This window comes from Mobula birostris, chromosome 13 (genome assembly GCF_030028105.1).
Source record: "Mobula birostris isolate sMobBir1 chromosome 13, sMobBir1.hap1, whole genome shotgun sequence".
Classification (NCBI taxonomy): domain Eukaryota; kingdom Metazoa; phylum Chordata; class Chondrichthyes; order Myliobatiformes; family Myliobatidae; genus Mobula; species Mobula birostris.
Window position 1 is genome coordinate 79,441,523 of NC_092382.1, and position 8,874 is coordinate 79,450,396.

Here is an 8,874-nt window from a genome sequence, read left to right on the forward strand (position 1 = left end):
CCAATAACTTGGCCTCCACAGCCACTCATGGCAAAAAATTCCACACATTTACCATCTTCTGACTCAAGTAATTTCTCTAATCTGTCTGTCCTTTTGCAGCCTCCCAATTTCCTCAAAACATCCTGTCCCTCCAACTGACTTGATATCATCTGCATCTTTGCAACAAAACCATCAATTCTGTCATTCAAGTCATTGCCATATACAGTAACATAAAAGAATTGGTCCCAACACAGATCCCTGTGGAACACCACTGATCACCAGCAGCCAATCAGAAAAGGTTCCCTTCATTACTATTCCTTGCCTCCTGCCAATCAGCCACTGCTTTGTCCATAAGGGAGTCTTTCCTGTAACACCATGGGCTCATAACTTGATAAGCAGCCTCATGTGTGGCACCTTGTCAAAGACTTTCTGAAACTTCAGCTGCATATCATCAACTGAATCTCCTTTGTCTATCTTGCTTGTCACTTCAATTAATTCAAAGACTTTCAACATACTCGTCAGGCAAGATTTTCCCTTGAGGAAAACATGCTGAAAATGACTGAAAATACCTTGAAAACACATCCTCAATATCTGACTCCAATATCTTCCCAAAGAGTGAAGTGAACCTAACTGGCCTATAATATCTGTTCATCTACCACCTTCCCTTCTTGAAGAGTGGACTGATATTTCCAAATTGTCAGTCTTACAGAACCATGCCAGATTGAATTGATTATTGAAACATCATTACTAATCCCTCCACAATCTCTTCAGTCACCCCTTTGAGAACTCTGGGATGTACGCCATGTGGTCCAGCTGGCCTTTACCTTCAGACCTTTCTGTTTCCCAAGAACCTGCTCCTGAGGAATGTACTATAAATATTTCTGACCACTGATATTTGGACTTCCACAGTGAAGACTGATGAAAAATACTGACTCAGTTCATCCGCCAGCTCCTTGCCTCTATTACCACTCCTCCAACATCGCTTTCCGTTGGTCCGATATGCACTCTCATCTCTCCTTTACACTTTATGCATCAGAAGAAACATTTAGGATCCTCCTTAATGGCCAGCTTACCTTCGATTTCCATATTTTCCTTCTTAATTATTTTTTTAGTTGCCTTTTGTTGGTTTTTAAAAGCTTCCCAATCCTCTGACCTACCACCATTTTTTCTCTGTTGAATGCCTTCTCTTTGCTGCCTATGTTGGCTTTACCTTCCTATTAGCCACAGTTGTATCATCTTGCCTTTGGAATATGTTATGTATGTAGCCTGGTTACACAACAATGCTATTTTGCTATGTTTCATAGAAACCGTAGAAACTACAGCACAGAAACAGGCCTTTTGGCCCTTCTTGGCTGTGCCGAACCATTTTCTTCCTAGTCCCACTGACCTGCACATGGACCATATCCCTCCATACACCTGCCATCCATGTATCTGTCCAATTTATTCTTAAATGTTGAAAAAGAACCCGCATTTACCACCTCGTCTGGCAGCTCATTCCATACTCCCACCACTCTCTGTGTGAAGAAGCCCCCCCTAATGTTCCCTTTAAACTTTTCCCCCCTCACCCTTAACCCATGTCCTCTGTTTTTTTCCTCTCCCCTTGCCTCAGTGGAAAAAGCCTGCTTGCATTCACTCTATGTATACCCATCATAATTTTATATACCTCTATCAAATCTCCCCTCATTCTTCTACACTCCAGGGAATAAAGTCCTAACCTATTCAACCTTTCTCTGTGACTGAGTTTCTCAAGTCCTGGCAACATCCTTGTAAACCTTCTCTGCACTCTTTCAACCTTATTTATATCCTTCCTGTAATTTGGTGACCAAAACTGAACACAATACTCCAGATTCGGCCTCACCAATGCCTTATACAACCTCATCATAACATTCCAGCTCTTATACTCAATACTTTGATTAATAAAGGCCAATGTAGCAAAAGCTCTCTTTATGACCCTATCTACCTGTGACGCCACTTTTAAGGAATTTTGTATCTGTATTCCCAGATCCCTCTGTTCCACTGCACTCCTCAGTGCCTTACCATTAACCCTGTATGTTCTACCTTGGTTTGTCTTTCCAACGTGCAATACCTCACACTTGTCAGTATTAAACTCCATCTGCCATTTTTCAGCCCATGGTTCTTTACTGGCAACAACCGAACTCGGCACACATGTACAGATCAATACGCACCTAATAGCACACGCAACAACGTGTTGCTACAACATAAAGTAGTTCCATATTATACAGTAGCTACACGGCACAGAATACTTTTTCCTCTTTGGTACTTATATCCTGTGCCTCCAAATTACTTACAGAAATTCCTGCCGTTCTGTTGTCATCCATTCCAGTATTCTTTACTTACCAATTCAGACCAATTCTTCTCTCATGCCTCTGTAATTCTCTTTATTCTACGGTTATATTGACACATTTCACGTTAGCTTCTCCTTCTCGCATTTCAGGGTGAATTCCATTATATTAAGATCACTTCCCCCTCTTGGTTCTTTCGCCGTAAGTTCTCTAATTAATTCCGGTTCGTTGCACAACACCCAATCGAGAATAGCTGATCCCCAGCTGGGCTCAACCAGGAGCTGCTCTAAAAAGCCATCTTGTGGGCATTCTAGGAAACCTCCTCTTGGGATCCAGCACCTCCCTGATATTCCCAATATATTTGCATGACTATCTGCCAGGAATACTGTAATATTGCTGTTTTGGCATGCATTTTCCTTGTCCCATTGTGATTTGTGGAAGATATACATACTACTGTTTTGGGTCTCTGTAAAACTCCCATTGGTGTCTTTTCACTCTTGCTATTCCTTTGTTCTACCCACAATGACACAACACTTTCCGACTCTATGCTACCTCTTTCTAATGATTTGATTTTATTTTTTACCAACAGAACCATACAACCTACTCTGCCTCCCTGTGTGTCCTATTCAAGAAACATACAAGTATATGGGACACAAGAGACCCTGCAGATACTGGGAATCTAGAGCAACACACACAATGTGCTGGAGGAGATCAGCAGGTTAGGCAGCATCTATGGTTGGGAATCAACATTTTGGGCCAAGACCCTTCCTTCATCAGAACTCTTGATACCCAGGTACCTGGAATATCAATAAGCAGAGAAAATAGAAAGTATTGTGAAAAAGAGAAAACATATGACAAAATTGACTTCAAGGCTTAAGAACATTTGCCAAACATATTTCCATGGTATAGCAAATACAACAAAGGCAATAAACTCTTTCACTATTCCAATATTAACATATTCCTTGGCAAAATATCTTGGTTCCATTCCGATGTGGAAACTTTACAAAGAAAAATAAGAACTGAAATGACAAATTCAGAAAAGACTATTTACACTCAAACACACTTAGATTAACACTACCGAGGACAGAAGGAGGAAGAGCTATAAACGACATTAAAAAAAAATCACTCAACAGTCAGATAAGATTTCTAAATTATATATTACCGGAGAAAGAGTTTAAAACAAAACTGATTTATTTGTCCCAGATCCAGAATATTAAACTCCAGTCCCATTAAAGGTGAATGTGCAGCAGAAGAAACTCCTCCCATGCCCAGTCACCAGGGTCCAGAACTGGATGATCAGTGGGAAAAATTGCAGAGTTCAACATAGTTTTAAACTTAAAACTTTTCTGACTCCAGTAGTATGTCATAAGGTTACGTACGTGACTGAACCCCTTCCACATTCACAGCAGGTAAACAGCATCTCTGCTGTGTGAACTTACTGGTGTCTCCTAGACCAAATAGCTGGGTGAATCCCTTCCTTCAGTTCAAGCAGGTGAACGGCCTCTTTCCAATGTGTACTCACTGGTGTGCCAGTAGGTCGGATGACCGAGTGAATCCCTTCCCACACAACGAACAGCTGAACAGCTTCTCCCCAGTGTGAACTCTCTGATGTACCTTCAGTTGAAATGACCGAGTGAATCCTTTCCCACAGTCTGAGCAGGTGAATGGCCATACTCCAGTGTGGACTGACTGGTGTCTCTGGAGAGTGGATGAGTGATTGAATCCTTTCCCACAGTCTGGGCAGTTGAACAGCCACTTCCCTGTGTGGGCTGATTGGTATGTCTGTAGGCTGGATAACTGAGTGAATCTCTTCCCACAATCTGAGCAGGTGAACAACCTCTCCCCAGTGTGAACTGACTGATGTGTCAGCAGGTGAGATGACAAAGTGAATCCCTTCCCACAGTCCGAGCAGGTGAATGGCCATTCCCCGGTGTGAACTGACTGGTCAGCCATTAGGTCAGATGACCGACTGAATCCTTCCCCACAAATTCAGCAGGTGGCCAGCCTCTGCCCAGTGTGAACTGACTGGTGTGTCCGCAGGTAGGATGACTGATTAATTCCCTTCCCACATACAGAACAGTGAGTGGCCTTGTCCCAGTGTGGAATTGCTGATGGACTTTCAGTTGAGATGACTGAGTGAATCCATTCCAATAGTGTGAGCAGGAAGGATGATTGAGTGAATCCCTTGATCCACTTCCTAATGGACAGGAAGGACAAAACTGGCGTGTTGTCTCTGAGATTCTGGGAGACAAATTCCTTGTCGTTCTTAACCTGTGAAAAGATTTACAAAATACATCAGTGGGTGAAGGCAACATTTCAGATGAGATCACTTTAGTCACCAAGATGTGATCTGACATCACACTGTGCTTGGGCCCTGACGATTTCTGCACTTGTCTTCCGCAGAGTCCCAGGAAACAACTTGTCAGGGCCTGGGGATTTATCCACGCTAATGTGCCTTAAGACAGCAAACACCTCCACCTGTGTAATCTGTACAGGGTCCATGAAGTTGATGCTGCTTTGCCTCACTTCTATAGACTCTGTGTCCAACTCCTGAAAAATAGAGATGCAAAAAAAAAAAAAAAAAAAAATTTTAAATCTCTCCCATCTATTTTGTCTCCTCATATAGATTACCATTCTGATCGTCCAGAGTGGGCATGGTTCTGTACTGACCTTCTCCATGTTTCTGTGGCAGAGAAGCTGGCCAAACTTGACTGGAAGGGGAGACAGGTAGGAGTGACAATGGAGCAGCAATGGCTGGAGTTTCTGGGAGCAATTCAGGAGCTGAGTGATTGATACATCCCAAAGAAGTGGAAGCATTGTAGAGGCAGGAGGACACAACCATGGCTGAAATGAGAAGCCTAAGCCAACATAAGAACCAAAGAGAGGCCAAACAAAAGAGCAAAAAGTATTAGGAAGCTTTTAGAAAGCAACTGACGACAACTAAAAAAAAACATCAGATGAGCTCAGGGCATGAAATTATGATTATTGTAGTCATTAATGAATCTTGGTCGCACCCAACAGTCTGAGGCATTTAGAGGAACAAAATATCCGGGGCCTCGATATCCCTTGAAAACCAAGGTTCCCTGCACCAGTTAACTTTCATCTTTTACTTTGACAGGCACATACAAACTTTTCACCCTCAAAATTTCACTTCTGAAGGCCTCCCACTTACCAAGTACTCCTTTGCCAGAAAACAGCCTGTCCCAAACCACACTTGTCAGATCCTTTCTGATACCATCAAAATTGACCATTCTCCAATTGAGAATTGAACCCATGGTTCAGTCCTCACTTTTTCTATATTAACTTGGAATCTCCTGACATTATGATCACTACATACAAAGTGTTCCGATACACTAATTTCTGTTACTAGCCCTGGATTATTTTCTAATAGCTTATTGCACACTTCTATGTCGGGAGTTCGACGTGCTGACTTCGGGCACATTTGACAAACTCTACCTATCCAGTCCTTTTATATACGGGAGCCCCAGTAATCTTTGGGAATTTAAAATCGCTCACTATATGAAGCATTCTTTCTTGGCATAGTCTGTGATCTCTCCACAAATTTATTTCTCTGAATTCCTCAGATTGCTGGGTGCAAACAAGTCCCAGTAATGGCTACAATATCACATTCCATGCCCTGAGGTGTCTGGTGTCAAGAAAACAACCTCTCTCTCATTGTCACAAAAACAAAGGAGCTGATTGTGGACTACAGGAAGAATGGAGACAGGCTAACCCATATTTGCACCAATGGATCTGGGGTTGAGAGGGTGAACAGCTTTAAGTTCCTCGCCAGACACATCACAGAGGATCTCATGTGGTCTGTACAACAGTGCCTCTTTCACCTCAGACGGTTGTAAGAAGTTTGAAATGCAGCCCCAAATCCAAAGAACTTTCTGCAGGGACACAACTGAGAGCATCCTGACTGGCTGCATCACTGCCTGGCATGGGAACTGTACTTCCCTCAATCACAGACTTTGTAGAGTGGTGTGTAAAGCCCAGCACATCTGCAGTTGTGAACTTCCCATGATTCAGGAAATTTACAAAGACAGGAGTATAAAAAGGGCCCGAAGGATCATTGGGGACCCGAGTCACCCCAACCACAAACTGTTCCAGCTGCTACCATTTGGGAAACAGTACCGCAGCATTAAAGCCAGAACCAACAGGATCCGGGACAGCTTCTTCCACCAGGCCATCAGACTGCTTAATTCATGCTGATACAATTGCATTTCTAAGTTATAGTGACTGTTGTGTTCTATTATAACTTACTAAAAATTGCATGTTGCACATTCAGACGGAGATGTGACATAAAGATTTTTACTCCTCATGTATGTGAAGGATGGAAGTAATAAAGTCAATTCAATTCAATTCACCCTCTCCACTATCTGTTCTGTCATTCTGGCTCCCATTCCCACTACAACTTCAGTTTAACCCAGCCTGCCTCCACCACACTAGCACCAGCAAGCCTTACCACTACGACATTAGTCCCCTTCTAGTTCTGGTACCCTAACTACTGAACCCACATCACCCCTTTGACTTTCCTCTGCCAGATAACCACCCCTCCCCACCTCCTCCAACAGTTTCTAAAGTGGTAGAATATATAGACCACAGAAAACCTACAGCACAATACAGGCCCTTCTGCCCACAAAGCTGTGCCGATCATGACCCTGGCTTAGGACTACCTAGGCTTACCCATAGCCCTCTATTTTTCTAAGCTCCATGTACCCAACCAGGAGTCTCTTAAAAGACCCTATCATTTTCACCTCCACCACCACACCGCCAGTAGACCCATTCCATGCACTCACCACTCTCTGCATAAAAAAAAACTTACCCCTGACATCTCCTCTATACCCACTTCCAAGCACCTTAGAACTATGCCCTCTCGTGCTTGCCATTTCAGCACTGGGAAAAAGCATCGGACTATCCACATGATCAATGCCTCTCATTATCTCGTACACCTCTATCAGGTCACCTCTCATCCTCCGTCGCTCCAAGGATAAAAGGCCAAGATCACTCAACTTATTCTCATAAACCATGCTCCCTAATCGACACAAAGTCCTTGTAAATTTCCTCTGCACCCTTTCTATGGTCTACCTGTTGTTGTGGGGGATGGCCACAAGATGGCTATTTAACCTCATTCCCCTTCCTGACTCTCACCCAGTTTCATGTGTCCTACACCTTGGGTGTAACTCACCTCTGTTCAATGTCATATCAATCACCCCTCCGACTGCTGATGAATCCAGAATTCATTCATTCCCAGCTCCAACTCCTTAAACTGGTGACACAACATGTGCACACTGAATGTTATATATGGAGGTTCTCATTTTAACAGCTAGCAAATCATGGTCAATAATCATTTTTATCTGCTCTGGGTTTGATTGATTTCATCTGCACTCTCACACAACCTACGTAGCAGGTCTGCAGTGGGTAATGAAGAATTTTCTCAACAGAGCATTTGAACACCGTCCATACGTGATTTGCTTGCTAACTGATGCTATAAAAAGTCATTTTTTCAAATATCGCTCCATTTCTTCCCACTTGCAAATTCTCCAGCAACTTTTGCGTCACCACAATACACACAGGTAACACCAGTTTCTGTTTTGTACATAAATATTTCCCCTGAACCCTCCCCCAGGTGACTGACAGTGGTAAACTCATTGATGGCAATGTCAATGAATATGAAGGGAAGGCAGTAGTCTGTCCCATTGGAGTCTGGCACATTTGTGATGTGAAAGCTACTTGTTGCCCAGTGCAAAGGTGTTTGATATCATTATGTACCCAGACAGAGTGGGTCAAAGTATGTTCTCACGGGTGGAAAAGTCCAGAACAAGAGGAGGTAGAACAAGCAAAACACACAAAATGCTGGAGGAACTCAGCAGGGCAGGCAGCATCTATGGAAAAGAGTACTAATGCTGAGTTCCTCCAACAATTTGTGTGTGTTGCTTGCATTTCCAGCATCTGCAGATTTTCTCTTGTTTGTGATTGGAAGTAGAACAAAGGTGATTTTCTCACCTGCTGATGTAAAAGATTTTGTCCCCTTTCTCCGAGTTCCCAATCCTTGCATTTAGATAGCTGGAGCTCAGCTCTGCCTGAGAGATCCATCGGTTCCCATTCCCTCATCAGCCGGAAGCTCCCTGGGGCCCGTGTGCAGATCGTGGGGCTGAGAGAGAGGGACGAGAGCAGGACTGTCCCGGGATTGCGGGTCACGGTATCCGCATCTCACAACAATTGTCCCGAAGTCAGTCTTAAAATCCCGCCCGGAGATTCTCTCTTACCTCTTGCCGATCCTCCCGAGGCCTTTGTGTATTGCGCGCATGAGTGATATTCGGGAAAATGCGCAATCCTGACGGCTGCGAATTTGATCGGTGCTTCAGCGACGGCTAAATTTCCAACTCCCGGCTTTATGGGTAATCAGGGCACCATTAAAAGTTTCCGCAAGCACCGCTTCCATGTCCATACCTCAGTTTTTTTTGTGTGTGTAGAAAACTCAGCAGCTATTTTAACACAGAAAGCGGGTCCCATAAACAACATACTCTATAGCAACTGGTATTCCGTGTATCTAATACCAAAGTACAACCTCTTACAAAGGCAGAGT

General features: G+C 43.5%; 1 protein-coding gene across 1 annotated transcript in view; it reads left to right on the forward strand.

The window, feature by feature from the left end:
• LOC140207028 (NACHT, LRR and PYD domains-containing protein 3-like) overlaps window positions 1-6,647 on the forward strand; it is a 35,692-nt gene extending 29,045 nt beyond the window's left edge. Inside the window, 2 exon segments of the mRNA XM_072275347.1 lie at window positions 2,872-3,075; window positions 4,909-6,647. The gene's annotated coding sequence lies outside the window, so the exon portion shown is untranslated.
• Window positions 6,648-8,874: the final 2,227 nt, after the last annotated feature.